Below are 13,571 nucleotides of genomic sequence, written 5' to 3'. Positions count from 1 at the left end.
CACACCTCCTACCCACCCTCGATTCCAGACCTGAAAACTAGGGCTCCAGCCTGGCGATCTCTCCAGGCCCTTCTGCTTCTGGGTTCCCCATTCTGGGCTCCGGAGGAGGAGTGTGCAGGAGGCGGGGTGCACACAGAGCCCCTGGGGGCCCGGGCCCTCCTGCTGGACGGACAAGGCCCAGCTGTTGTCACAGCTGTTGCCACTCACACTTGAAGTTGGTTTTGTTTGCCTGTTTCTATTCTTCTGGTCAACAAAAGTCCTTTATTAAGACCAAAACTACTATAGGGTAATTCTATCCCAAATCACACAACCTGAAACAGAGACTCGGGGCAAGCCGTGTTCTCAGGACTTCTGAGGGACCACGGTGCTGCCTGCCACGCGTCAGAGCGCAGTCCACTGTGCCAGCCCATGAGGAAAATAACCTCTCAAAGTACACAAAGATTTCCAAGAGTTTGAATTAAATATAACTAGCTTTTTATGTATTTTGGAAAGATATGTATGAAGTTGTAAAACTAGAGAGTTAGACAAGTTTTAACCAATAGTGTGTTTGTTAGTTTTAAATGTATAGAATTAGCAACTAATTCAACTATTTTTGTTAGTTAAGTAACATGAAGCTGCTGCGTTTCTTCAGTGTAGGTTATGTTATTTTCAATGATTTTGTCCAAGCTAGAGAAAGTACTTCATGAATACTGGTCATTTGAAACTGTCTAGAAAATATTTTTACCTGAATTTCTTTTTTTTAAAAGCCAACCTCTGATCTGTAAAGATGATAATATGCTCTCACAGATCCTGGGGTCTCCATTCAGTGGGGTTAGAATTAATAATACTGCCTGATACTTTGGTATTGGAGAGACCAATTGAATTCTCTGCTTTTGGTGTGGGGGTGTTGTTTGGTTTTTTGTTTTAGTTTGTTTTGACCATGCTGTAAACCCAGAGCTGCTGGCCAGACAGTGTTTAATTGTGGTGTTTGCAACCCAGTCCCTGGGGATCCCTGAGTGGCTCCTTCTGGCGTCCCTGCCAGCCCTTCATCCTTTTCTGTGGTCCTCGCCTGCGCTGAGCGCTGGCAGCTGTTCCCAGGGCAGCCCACCCCAGAAGCTTTTGCTTTGGAGGAGCGGGTCGCGAGCCACCCACGGATAACGGCGAGCTGGCAGCAGGGCCCCGGGGGGAAAGGTATTGGTGAGAAGATTGCCACAACCGTGTCTAATCCAATTTCTTGCGCATCTGGGGAAGAGAAAGTCGAGCCATCCGCGTATTCTCCGTCTCCCTCTCAGACAGCCCAGGCAGCAGAGAGAGGCCAAGGGCTCCTCTCCCGCACCTGGGCCGTGGTGGGGCTCCCTGGCAGCCTGTCATTACTGCATTATGGCAGGATGCTGCGGCCGCAGCCGCAGCAGCAGGGAGTCCGGAGCGCGCTTACAAGGAGCCAGCTTGCGGTGCATCAGCGCCCCCAGGACCTGAGCTGACTCAGAGGAACCCCCGCCGTGTCCCCTCCCGGCTCCCACTTGATGCCTGTTTCTCACAAGGGTAGTAGCCCCAGAATAGCACCTGGCACGTTGCCTCTGAGCCGAAGACATCAAGACAACTCCTGGAGAGGTCCACAGCCGAGCCTGCTCGCCCCTCCGCTGAGCTGCACGCTCGCTCTGTGAAGAGGGTTGGCGGGGACGCCTTTGGGTACCTCTGAGATGTTGTCAGGATAACATGAAGAAGAGATGCAAAGAGTGCTCAGATGTCTAAGGAAAAAGGGATGAGAATGTGTAGCAGCATTGCCATTATTCACAAGTGATAGAAGTAGTGATCACGGAGAAAAATGAAATCTTTGCTTCACACCCAGCTGTGCAGAGGGCTAAGGAAACCACATAGCCGAGGGGCTCAGGGCCCCTGACTTGGAACTCAGGAAGACCTGGTTTCAAATCTCTGCTTGGTCCCTTAGCGGCCATGTGACCTTGGGAAGTTACCTTAGCTTTGGGCACTGCAGTTTCCTCATCTAAAAGGGGAGTTTTATAGGGTTTCACAGGGATTAATAATGCCTAGAAAGCTCTAAGCACAGTGCCATTTGGGGCAGGTGACCCTTTCTTCCTTTGGGGAGGGGGGTGGTGCAGGAGGATGCAGAGAAAAGAGCGGTGGTGACCCAGGGAGAGCCCCAGCTCAGAGAGACCAGGCCCACCTGTGGCCCCCACCTGGGCCCCATCCCTCCACCTGCACCAGGGGCTTAATGACCTGTATCAGGCCTGTTTGTCCTCACTGTGTTTGCACAGTGCCAGCTGCAGTGCCCGGGAGATGACAGATAACCCAGGCTGGGACTGCCTGGAAAGGATGTTCTGGTTTTGTCACATTAATACCTGCTGCTCCGGTCAATAATTTACTGGAGTCTCAGGGTGGGAGAGTGGCTCTGTGGGCAGCCCTCTGCTCTGCACCTGGAGCAGTTCCGTGAGCCTGTGGGTACCCAGACCGTGAAAACCCACTGCAGACACTTGGATGGGGGGGGCGATGGGCACAGCAGTGACCTAATTTTCTCTTATCAGGCATAAGGAAGAAGTCCCCGTGGAGTCTTGCCCATTTCTAATATAAATAATGTAATTCCCCCGCCTGCCTGCTCTGGGAGGAAGGCGTAGCCTTTGATCTGAAGGAATTAAGTCAGTAAACAAAAGTGAAGAAGGCTGCGGAGGTGTCTGGTTGCAGGCACCTGCTGTGCCATTTACCCGGAGAGAGGAGTTAAATCCAGACTCGGGAAGTAGACCGATGGGGACACCTCACCCCCGCCCACCCTCCCCTGGACCTCCCTGAAGTCTTCCTTCATCCAGAGATACCTTCCTAGGGCCCGGCACACACCTGCCGCTGGATGTACCTCCCCACACACCCCCAGCTTGGCCCTCTGCATAATTTCCACTGGGGGATAATTCTGAGGGACACATGTGTGCAAAATCTGAGTGGTCTGGAATTGTCTGGGCTGGAGAAGGGCTCCCCCCATGGGAGGAAGGGGCCTGTGGCTGGCAGAGCCACCCAGGCTGACTGTCCCCCAACCCTCCGGCATCTCAGGGTCCAGCCTGGGCTTCAGGAGAGCAGGCCTTAGATCCTGGTCCCTCCAGCTTCCCACTTCCAGCTGTGTGGCCTTGAGTAGGTCCCTTCTACCCTCCGGGCTCCCATGTCCTGGGCTTCAGAGGGTCAGAGGATCGGAGGCCCCTTCCAGTCCCAGCCATCCACCAATGTCATGTTTCTCAAATTCCTCAGGCTGGTCTCCCCAGGCCCAGTCAAGCAAGTTTCACCCTCCTGAGAGCCGAAAAAAGAGAGATCCAGGATCCCATGGGGACAGCCCTGGCACAGCTGGACTTGAACCAGGTACCCTGCAGGGCCAGCCAGCCTCACCCTATCCTCTCTCCCAGCCCCACCTTCCCCTGGCACAAACTGGGGAGTAGCAATTGTGGTCCAGCCCCGGAGTTACTGTGAGGGGCTGTAGGCACCAGGGCAGGGGGCTGGCACCGCCACCTGGGCTCTCCCATCGCCTCCTCCCAGCAGCGGTTCCAGCTCCCGCCAGCTCGGACAGCGGCTGAGACAGCATGAGTGCACATCAGGCCAGGCCTGCTGTGACAGTTGCTCTGCCCTAAAACCCGCGGGGACCCCCACTTCTTTGCTCACGCCTGCGTCCCTCCCCCAGCCTTCCGCTCCCGGCCGAGTTCCTGAGGCAGAATCTATTAAGTCCTTCATATTAGCCGGCAAAGGGGGAAACAACCCTCTTTCATCTTAACTGGAGTGAATTTGCATTAACACCTGGGGAGTTCTGTTTGCCTTGAGAAAGCACATTGCTATTCTGAGCTGCACACGCTGCGAGTTCGTCGCAGCATCTTATTCTTTTATTAATACGGCTTTTCTCTCCTCCCCCCTCTTTTCCTGGGAAAAGGGGAGAGCGGCGGGGAATGCCAGGACTCCCTGCCCCACGTAGGAAGGTCCCTGGAAACGCCGAGAAGAGGGAGCAAGGAACAGCTCTAGCTGGAGCTGGCATGTTCCCCACAAGTCTTGTTTGTGAGCTACGCCCCCTCCCCCACACCCCCCCTCCAGGAGGCCAGTCAGGCTCCAGGGGCAGCCCCCACCGCAGCACCCCCATTTGCCAAGCTCTGCTGTGGCCCGTCCAGACTGGTGGCAGAGGCCCAACAAAGCAGCGCTCAGGGAGAAGGGCCTTACCTGGAAGTGCTCCTTAAGCCCAGAAGGGGGCCTGGAGATGCAGATAACTCAGGGATGGCTCCTGCTGGGCTGAGGGGCCCTGGGGTCATGATGTGAGAGTCACAGCATTACAGGTGGGCCTGACCCTCTTGGCTGCTGGACTGGCATCAGCCACCCTTGCGTCCTGTCATGGATGCAACTTAGAGTGTTTGCACCCAGGAAATGTTGCGTCTAGGATAGGTGTAGTTGGGCGGATTTTGGTTGTTAGGCCTCAGACCTGGAGATGGAGGATCTAGAAGGAGAGAAAAAAGAGGAGGATGGGAGGGAACAGTGTGCCAGGACACACACACCCCTTGGCCCCTCTTGCCTTTCAGTCTTCCAGGAGGTCCAGCTCCTCCCCCAAGTTCAAACCTGGAATGGACGTGAATCCCTGCTCCCTCCCTCTGGCTCCCCTGGGCCGGGAAGCTGAGGGAGGCAGAGAGTCTCACGATGAACCTTAGAAAAGCAACACCCCCCACCCCAGGCCACCCCCACCCCACCTCCTGCTTCCTGGCAATCCCAGGAGATGGGGAAAGGGAGGACGATGTGGGACAAACAGGTGGGGCTGGGCCCCATCCCCTCTGAGGTAGGGAGTCAGGCAGAGAAAGTGTCCCAGGAGGACTGGGGCGGCACTGCAGGGCTGGAGGGCAGTGCTGCTCAGAGAAAGGGGCTTCGCCTCTGGAGTCCCACCTTCTCCTCCCAGGATGAGGATGGAGTCAGATCCCAGCCAACCCAACCTCGAGGTCATCGTGGGGGTTGAATAGGATTATGGATACCGGGTTCTGAGCCAGTACCTGCCGCCGTGAGGGTTTATTAAATGAGGACTGCCGCTGCGTGGTTACTTCACTATTAGTTTGTCCTGGCTCAGGGATCGGGGGAGATGGCTTGGGGCAGCCGGGGCCGTCGTGGGCTGGGAGGGGTTCTCCCACAGCTCTGCCTCCCGCTCCTGGGCCCCGGGCAGCTGTGCCCCTCTCCAGACCACCCTGAATTGTAGCCCATGAAGAGCAGGGCAGGATGTAGCCAGTCAGAGGGAACCCTCCCTGCCCTGGGGCTTGATCCCTCATGGGTGGACAGCAGGAGAGGGACGGCGGCTGCAAATGTCCCTGAGTGAGTGACAGCTGCAGGTACCTGGGCACAGCCCCTCGGGACGTGGAGGGGCATTTGAAGGATCTGAGAGCCCTGGGCCGGCATCAGCATTCCACAGGCATCCCTGGCCCCTCCGCAGCCTGCCCGTCCCCACCCGAGACTGGGTCCATGCCAGGTACCACAGCTACTCTCTCCAGTGACATTTACCAGCTGGGGAGTGGCCACTGAGTCGTGAAATCAGTGCTGGCCTGGGGCTAACCCACTTCATTAGAGCTGGTTCTGCTCCACAAGGTAGGTGGGCACAGGCCAAGCAGAGCACTCCACCCAGCCCCTCAGCTCCTCCCAGCCGGTCCAGCCTCACTGCCTGGCCTGGGGGAGCAAGCCCAGCCCCCAACCCCAGCACCTACCCAATCTGCCTGGGGTCAGGGCCGCAATGTCCCCTGAGCACCTGCTCTGGCCAGGCCCAAGGAGGATGAAATAACCACAGTGATCTGGGTTGGCCTTGGCATACCTGATCTGTCTCTGATCCCCAGCTGTCCCAGCAGGGCCACAGTCACCACACGACACACCAAGCACAGTCATGGCCATGGCTCCCACTCTGGTCCTGGCTGCACCTTGAGGCCCCATGAGAACCATGTGCCATCACCATCACTGCCACGTGGGGCAGGAGGAGAGAGAGGCTCAGAGAGGCCACGTGACTTCTTGGAGCTGGGGTGTGAGCCTGTCTGACCTCTGCCTGGACTGTTCTGCTCCTCAGCATCCCAGGAGAGCCCCTCCACAGACCCAGCTCAGAGCCTGTGGGACAGAAGTCCCGCCCTCACGTGACCTGGGTGTGGCCATCGGCCCTCTAAGTGGGGCTCAACAGTGGGGACAAGCCCCGGGGCAGACAGGTGTGGAAAGGGCTGTCAGGAATGGGGTTCGATTCTGGGAGGGGAGATCCGGGTCCTGGCCCTCACCCCCATGATGGGGGAGGAACTGTGGATGCCGGGTTGGGCTTGGAGTTGCCGGGGTGCATGGGGTTCATTCCCGGAACCCCCACCAGGCAGCTCCTCCTTGAGCCTGTCCGTGGGCGGCAGTGGTGTGGCCTTGGCTGCGTGGAGAGAGCTTAAGTCCTGGGTGCAGATGTGAGCACCTCCCGCCTCCTCCTAACAGCTGGGGGGCCCCAAGCGAGCCAGGTCACCCCTTTGAGCTCCAGTTTTCGAAGCTGGAAAACAGGGTCACCATTTCTGCCTCGGATGACTAAATGAGAAGACACTTTGAGTGCAACATCGCACTGGGGACCAAGAGTGCCGTAGCTGCCGGGGAGCACACACCAGGATGCCGTCCCACCCCATTCCCGGTATCCATCATGTTGGATGCAAAAATCAGTCCTGTAACTTCCAGGGTGCCGGGGGCAAGCAGGGGCCAAAGCTTTCTTGTCTGATTCCCCAGGGCCCAGCACAGAGTCTGGCCCAGAGTGGGTGCTCAGCACCTCACTGCTGAGTAAGTGAATGTGTCTCAGTGCCCCCCAGCCGTGGAATGAGGCCTGAGGATCTCACCCCACTCCCTAGGCCATTGTGCAATTCAGGCGAAATGATGGCTCAGAAAGCATTCGTTTTGATAATTAAAATGCTGAGGAGGAGGAGGAGGGAGGCAGTGACTTCCCAGCAAACCAGGTGGGGACTGGGAGCGAGGCCAGGCCAAGATGTTCCCCTGGCCCGCTGATCGGGTCAGCTGAGCTGTAATCACCGTGAGGCCTGGTCATCACTCAGCCACCCCCTCCCCCAGCCCCTCTGGCCCAGAGGAGCATCCATCAACGTCTCCTTCCCCGTGACAGCCCAGACAATTAGCCATTCTGGCTCTGCCACTCAAAGCCACCGCCGCTGGATCCTCCTCCTCCTCCTCCTCCTCCGCGGGGGGCTGGGGGCCACAAGGCAGGCACAGCGCCTCATCTCTGTGAATCCTCTTCTAGGTGAGGGGGCACTGCTGTGTCTCCGTTTTACAGATGAGGACACTGGGTAACAGAGGCCAGAGTCTTGCCCAGGGTCACATGAGTGAGGCCCAGAGCCGTCACTCAAACATAGATTGTTCTGGCTCCTTAGTCCCCACTTTTTACTTCTGCTGCCCTCCTCCAGGCCTCAATTTCCTCTGTGGGAGAGAGCCGCAGACTTCCTGCAGGTTCCTGCCCCGCAGAGCCTGGCAGAGGGGCTGCTGCCTGCTCCCCCCAGCCCAGCATCCCCAGGACAGCCTGATGGATGAGGGTCCTGTGGAGGGCAGGTGTGACACGCCCACACCCCGCTGACTGACCGTTGGGTGATGGATCTCTTCCTCCTCCACCTCCCCAGGGGCTCGGCTCCATCTGGTCAGGCGCAGCGCCAGGCTGATGGATGGGCCACCCGCCGGGCCACCCTCTCTGCAGCCCCCACCCGCATCATTGCAGCTCTGCTCTGGGGTCAGGAGGGTGGCTCTGAGGCCCCTCATTCAGTCATTCAACACACACATATTTATCCAGGGCCTACTATGTGCTGGAGCACAGAGCAAGCAAGACAGACTGGGAAACCTGCTGTCACCCTCCAGTGTGACACGTGTGGTCTCGGGGCAAATAGCAGCTGTGAGAGCCGGAGGAGGCCTCTGACCAGAGCGAGGACCAAGGTAAAGGGTCTGACCAAGGCGGAGGGAGCGGCTTGTACAAAGGGCCATCAGTGAGACAGGCAGCCTCAACAGGGATGACTGAGGCAGTGAAGGGGAGGAATGCTAAAGACTCTGGAGCTGACAGCCGTCAGTGGTGGAAGCCAGGAGGACGATGGCATTAGCCCCACTGATGAGGAAACCAAGCCTCAGAGATGAGGCGGGACTCACCCAAGGTCACACAGAGAGGGAGAGGCAGAACTGGGTGGGGGGCTGAGGTTGTGTGGGAGCCGCTAGCCCCCTGAACCCTGGCATCCAAGTTTCGAGCCCAGCCTCGGCCTGGCAGGGCGAGGGAGTCCGAGGGCAGCCCCCATCGGCACCGCCTCACTTGGGGAGGCAGCTGTCCCCTTCGTGCTGCCATGGACAGGAGCCAGGCAAGAAATATCACATCATTAAAATGACAAATCCCTTCACTAACTGAACTGGAAGGCCTGCCTCCCAGCCTCAGATCCCTCGGCCCCCCTCCTCCCCCCGCCCCGAGCTCATCTCCCCTCCCAGCCCCCGAGGAGAGCCTGGAGGGACCACTGCCTAGTCCCTGAGATGACCTTGAGTCTCCAGTCCTCCAGCAGGAACCCAGGAGGAGGAGGGGCTCTCTGTTCCACAGGTGAGGAAACAGAGGCTCAGAGAGGGGACCCAGCCCTCCAGCGGGGCCTCCCTCCTCTGCAAGGGTCCCAGCCGTCAACCACTCCACCCTGAGTTAGCAGCAGAGGGCTCCCCCAGTGACCGCAAAGGCTGCATCCAGCCCTGGGCTTCAGCGCCATGTCCTGTCCCTACTCAGGAGAACAGGTCCAAAGCAAGACTCACTCCAGGATGCTGCGGGATCTGCTACAGAGCATTTTTCCTCAGGGTCAAACCCACCTCTGACCTTGGGGGGAGGGCGGACACTTTCTTGTCTGAGCCCCACCTTGTGAGGAGGATGGGGCAGGGGTGGCTTTCCTAGATTTACAGGCAGGAACCCCAGGGGCCTTAGGCAGGCTGCTGCCCTCAGTTTCCCCATTTGACAACAGGGGGCGCACCCTGTTCCTTTGGACTGAAACTGCGGCCGAGCTTGTGTGGGGCCTGGTGGGTGTTGAGTGAGCACCTGTCTCTCTCCACACCCACCTCTCACGTCTCATCCACGCCTGTGGAGAGGCCCCCAAGTGCGAAGTGCCCTGCACACACAGCCCTGGGTTCTAGGGGCCCAGGTGCTCAGACCCTTGCACACACATATTGGCCCTGCACACACGTGTGCACACACGCATGCCCTCACCCCCTCACGTGTCCACCAGACCTGTTTACCTACATCGGTGCCTACAGCCGTCGGGAACCCCACGTGGGGTCCTGGCTCCTCTGGGGAGCAGGACAGGTGAACAGATGCCAGGAGACACTGCCTGGCCCCACAGGCAGCCCTGATTCCCAGAATGACCCCCCCACTCCCCAGCCCTCCTCCAGGCCCAGCCAGCAAGGACATGTTGTCCGTCCGCCCAGTGTCCTGGTCTCCTTGGACGCAGACAGATCCCACAGAGGCGTCTGGCGCATCCTGACTCGACCGCAGCAACTGCACCAGCCCTCCCGCCCTGTTCTTTGTGCCCAGCCCCGTCCTGCCTGTCCTTCCCCACCTGCTGGGCAGCTGCACCAGCCCCTCATGCCCCACCCTCCCTGCGGAGAGGCAGCTTCTTACAGGAATCACCACCAGGGGTCTCCCAAGCCCTCCCACAAGATCTTGGGCCGGTCCTGGCCTCCCGCAAGACCTCAGTTTTCCCATCTGGAAAATGGGTGGGAGGCTGAACTAGAAATTTGCCAAGGTTTTGTTCATTTCCATCTGTGCGATTCTCCCCAAGGCCAGGAGCCAAGAAGGTGGGGGAGGGGACTAGGTGAGGAGACATAGTGAGGAGGGAGCAGGCTTTTAGGGACAGCCCCTCCCTGGCCCAGCACCAGGCCTAACAGTGTTGGGGGTTAAGAGCCGGAGCAGCCCTGAGTCTGGAGGCTGTGCTTGGTAAGCATTCTCTCAGACGATCTTCCCTGCTGTCTCCCACAGCTGCTTCATTGCCATTTTATGGATGAGAAAACTGAGGCTTAGAGAGATACCACGAGGAACCAAGAGCCTCCCAGCTCCCTGCCCTTTCCCACTCCAAGGACCACAGTGTGGGAGCCGTGCCCAGGACAACTCCCTCCGTCTCGCCCCATCCTGCCCGTGGCCAGGGAGGATGGCGTTCCGGGAATGTCTTTCTCCAGAGCCAGGCACCTCCCCATCCCCGCTCCCGCTCCTGGCTCTGAGCCCACCCCTCGGCACTGCCCATCCATCTGCTGTCGCTTCCTGGCAGGGCCAGTGGGCCATACATCACCCGACGACGAAGCCTGAGGCAGCCCGGCAAAGCAGGTGGGCTTGCGCTGCCGAGAGCTCTGGGCCCCACGCCTGCCCGGGTGGGCCCCACCTCAGTGCTGACGGTGGGATTTCGGCACTGCCTCCTGCCTGTGAACAGGGAGCTAGGGCCAGCAGAGGATTCCCAAAGCCCACCCCAGAGGCAGCCACTTCTTGTGGGGGGAGCACAGAGGAGGCAGTTGGAGGCCATGGGGTGACCTGGCTGAAGGGGCACATAGGTCAGGCTGATGGCCGCACGAGGGGAGGGCACCGAGGTGAAGCACTTGATAACAGGACAGAGATTTTTATCTCCCTGGCCCCCACCCGCCGAATAATTTGTTGATGTAGGTCACTGGGGTGCTCTCCCATGGGGCAATGCTGGGGGAGTGGGAGCCAGAGGGAAAGGCTCACAGTTAGGGGGTCTCAGTCACCACTCCAGCCCACGTCAGCCTCCTGACCCCTTCAACCCGCATACACCCCCACAACCTGCCCTCACCTCCCAGGGCTGCCTCTGGGGACCCTCCAGTTCTCCATTCATTCATTCATTCCTTTATTCATTCATTCCACAAGTATGTATGAGCATATCCTCTGTGTCACCATACTAGGGATGCAGCAGTGAACAAAATCCAGCACCAGACAAAAAAAGAAAGTCTACAGTGTGTTACGTTGTGGAAAGTGCAAACCAGGACAACAAGGCACGGCAGTGGGAGAACAGGTGTGGTTTATGTTTTGTGTGTGTGTGAGTGTGTGTGTGTGTGTGTGGTTTTTTTAAGCAAGCAAGGCCAAGGAAAGCCTATAAGAAGGTGACTTTTGAGTAAAGACCTGAAGGAGTGAAGGATGAAGATGTCTAGGGGGAGAGAATTCCTGGTAGACAACACAGCAAGGGCAAAGGCCCTGAGGCAGGAGTGTGCCTGGCCCCCTGCCAGGTAAGGCAGCTGGAGGAGGAGGTGGGGGCAGAAAGGTGAGCAGAGAGGTACATTGGTCTCCTGTGACTTTGGTGCTCCCTCAGAAGATGGTGGAGGCCATTGGAAGGCTGTGAGGGGACCATGTCTTTGCTAGGAGAGTGACCAGTGATAGTTTAGGGGACCATTGGAAGGGGCATAGGATAGAGGCCTTCTTTCCATGGTCTGTCTGTCCTTCCTCCCTCCCTTTTTTCTTTCTTTCTTTCCTTTATTAATTAATCCAGTAAATATTTATTGAGTGCCAGATAGTCCTAGCCTTTCGTGAACTCAGTCCAAAGGACATTCCACCCTGGCCCGTCCCCTACTTCAGGCACTTCACAATGTCTGCCCCGCATCCCTGGGGTGGGGCTGGGCCCCCTTCAGCCCCTTTCCATGCTCCAGAGGGTCAGCTTGTGTGCCCCTCACATAGGTGCAGAATGGCAGCTGTGCGTGTCAAATGTTGGTGTTCAGGGCTGGTGAGTCTCAGATGCACAGATGAGATGCACGTGGAGCACACACAAGGATGTCCCCTTCCCTCCCTGGGCCTCAGTTTCCCATCTGAGAACTGAGCAGGGCGAGAAGACTTAAGACCTCTTTCTATTCTAAAATGGGGATACATGATTATCCAGAGCCCAGTGATCCCGTGTGAGCACAGGGAAGGGCTGGGCTGGAGGGAGCTGCTCTACATCTTTCTGTAGAAACTGAGTTTGAGCTTAGAGGACCCCTCGTGTTATGATCTCCAAGGCCCCTTCCTATGGATCCCAGGTCTGAGAGGGGCACGTGTAGACCCTGGCTGGGGCCCCCCTCACTCGGCTGCCCCAGGGGAGGAGCTCACAGAAGGGCAGGAGGTCCCAGCGGTGACCCAGCCCAGCAAGGGGCCCTGCCTGCTGCTCCTGCCCCTGGCCCTGCATGGCCCCCCACTTCACCCCAGCCCCCCATAGCGCCTCTAATTACATAGCCATAAAGCACAAATCTCTAATGATCCAATTAGTAACGCCATTACTGCTCTGTCCAGGATTAAAATCACCAATTAAACTGCTGTCGATTTTATCATCACTTAGGCTCAACAAGACCGGGGCACTTCGGGCCACAGAGGCCTATTAGCGGGCCCTTGAGCAGGGGCCGGCCAGGCCAGGGCCACAGAACTAACTCAGCAGCTCAGAAAGAAGTTGCTCCACCTGCCAAAAGGATGTCCCCTCCCCTCCCTGGGCCTGCCCCAGCGTAGTCCCCCAACCTTGGGGACTCCAAAAGATTATAGCCCAGTTCCCTTTGGAACTGGTAGTGGCCAGGGGAGGAGGGGCTTCTGCAAGACCAGCCTGTCCTTGGGCAGCACCTCCAGTCTGGGCCTCTCCTACATTCCCCTTGTCAAAACTCACCTGTTTCACGACCCAGTGTCTCAGTGCCAGGCCAACCTGCACAGCTGAATTCTGGAATGAGGGGCTGTAAGCACGCCTCTAAAAGCCCAGCCCCGACACCCCCTGCCAGTCTCTCAGCTCTCCCTACCACAGTGCCCTCTGACCACAGGCTCACGATGCCATCCTTATACAATGTCCCCACCATGATGGGGGGGGGGTGGCATCACTCTGATGAGCTGCTCACAGAACAGCCCTGTCCAACTTCCAGGTGACAAGCAGGTGCTCCTTTTGTGGGCCCTCAGTGCCTCATCTCAGCACAGGGGAGATCTTGAAGCACAAAGCCAGAGCCCAGGGAATAGGCAACTGCTGGTCCTGCCTTGGGAGTGGGGAATGAGCTCCCCGGCCCTGGAGGTATGCAAACACAGGCTGTACCCAGGCCACATGGTGGCAGGTGGAGGCAGCAGCTCACACCTGGAGAAGGGTAAAGTTTGGGCTAGATGATTGAAGCCAGATAAATAATTCGGTTCTCCTGAGAGAGAATTTGAGATGTCAGGATCTGAGAACCCCCTTGGGGAAGCCAGAGGGTTTTGTCCTCTGATCTCCATCCCTTGCCCTAAAAGTGCTTTCACAACACAAGAGGCGCAGGGGAGGGGGTGGCAGAGGAGCCAGGGTAGCTGGAGACAGGGAAGCAGGCACCAACCTGAAAACTCAGCCCAGGGGGTGTGCTAAAGATATCCCAAGGACAACCTCTAAGATGCCCCTCCATCAGTGACGTTTGCACTCTGCCCTGGACCCCGGGCTCATGCCTTCCATGCCATCTTCATCCTACGCTCGTCCTGAAAACAGATGCCCTTATTCCCAGGTGAGGCGCCAAGACTCCGAGGTCCAACAACTTGCCCGAGGTCACAGTTTCTCTTAGGGGTCTAATCCTAGAGGACACGTCATGCCCCCTAGTTGGGGCAGGGTGCACTAGGTCATTGCCACAAAGCC

The 13,571-nt window shown here is 57.9% G+C and overlaps 1 protein-coding gene across 2 annotated transcripts in view; it reads left to right on the top strand.

Moving 5' to 3' along the window:
- NF2 (neurofibromin 2) overlaps nt 1–12,265 on the top strand; it is a 78,099-nt gene extending 65,834 nt beyond the window's left edge. Inside the window, exons 17-20 of one of the 2 annotated variants that reach the window (XR_004316650.1) lie at nt 3,226–3,333; nt 7,769–7,908; nt 9,962–10,303; nt 10,891–12,265. The gene's annotated coding sequence lies outside the window, so the exon portion shown is untranslated. The remainder of the gene's footprint in view (nt 1–3,225; nt 3,334–7,768; nt 7,909–9,961; nt 10,304–10,890) is intronic. The other variant, XR_004316651.1, reaches the window with a different exon arrangement.
- The last annotated feature ends 1,306 nt before the right edge of the window (nt 12,266–13,571 follow it).

Source organism: Camelus ferus, chromosome 32 (assembly GCF_009834535.1).
Source record: "Camelus ferus isolate YT-003-E chromosome 32, BCGSAC_Cfer_1.0, whole genome shotgun sequence".
NCBI classification, from domain to species: Eukaryota; Metazoa; Chordata; class Mammalia; order Artiodactyla; family Camelidae; genus Camelus; species Camelus ferus.
Note: the sequence above shows the minus strand (reverse complement) of the source record. Positions and strands in the feature narration are given on the sequence as shown.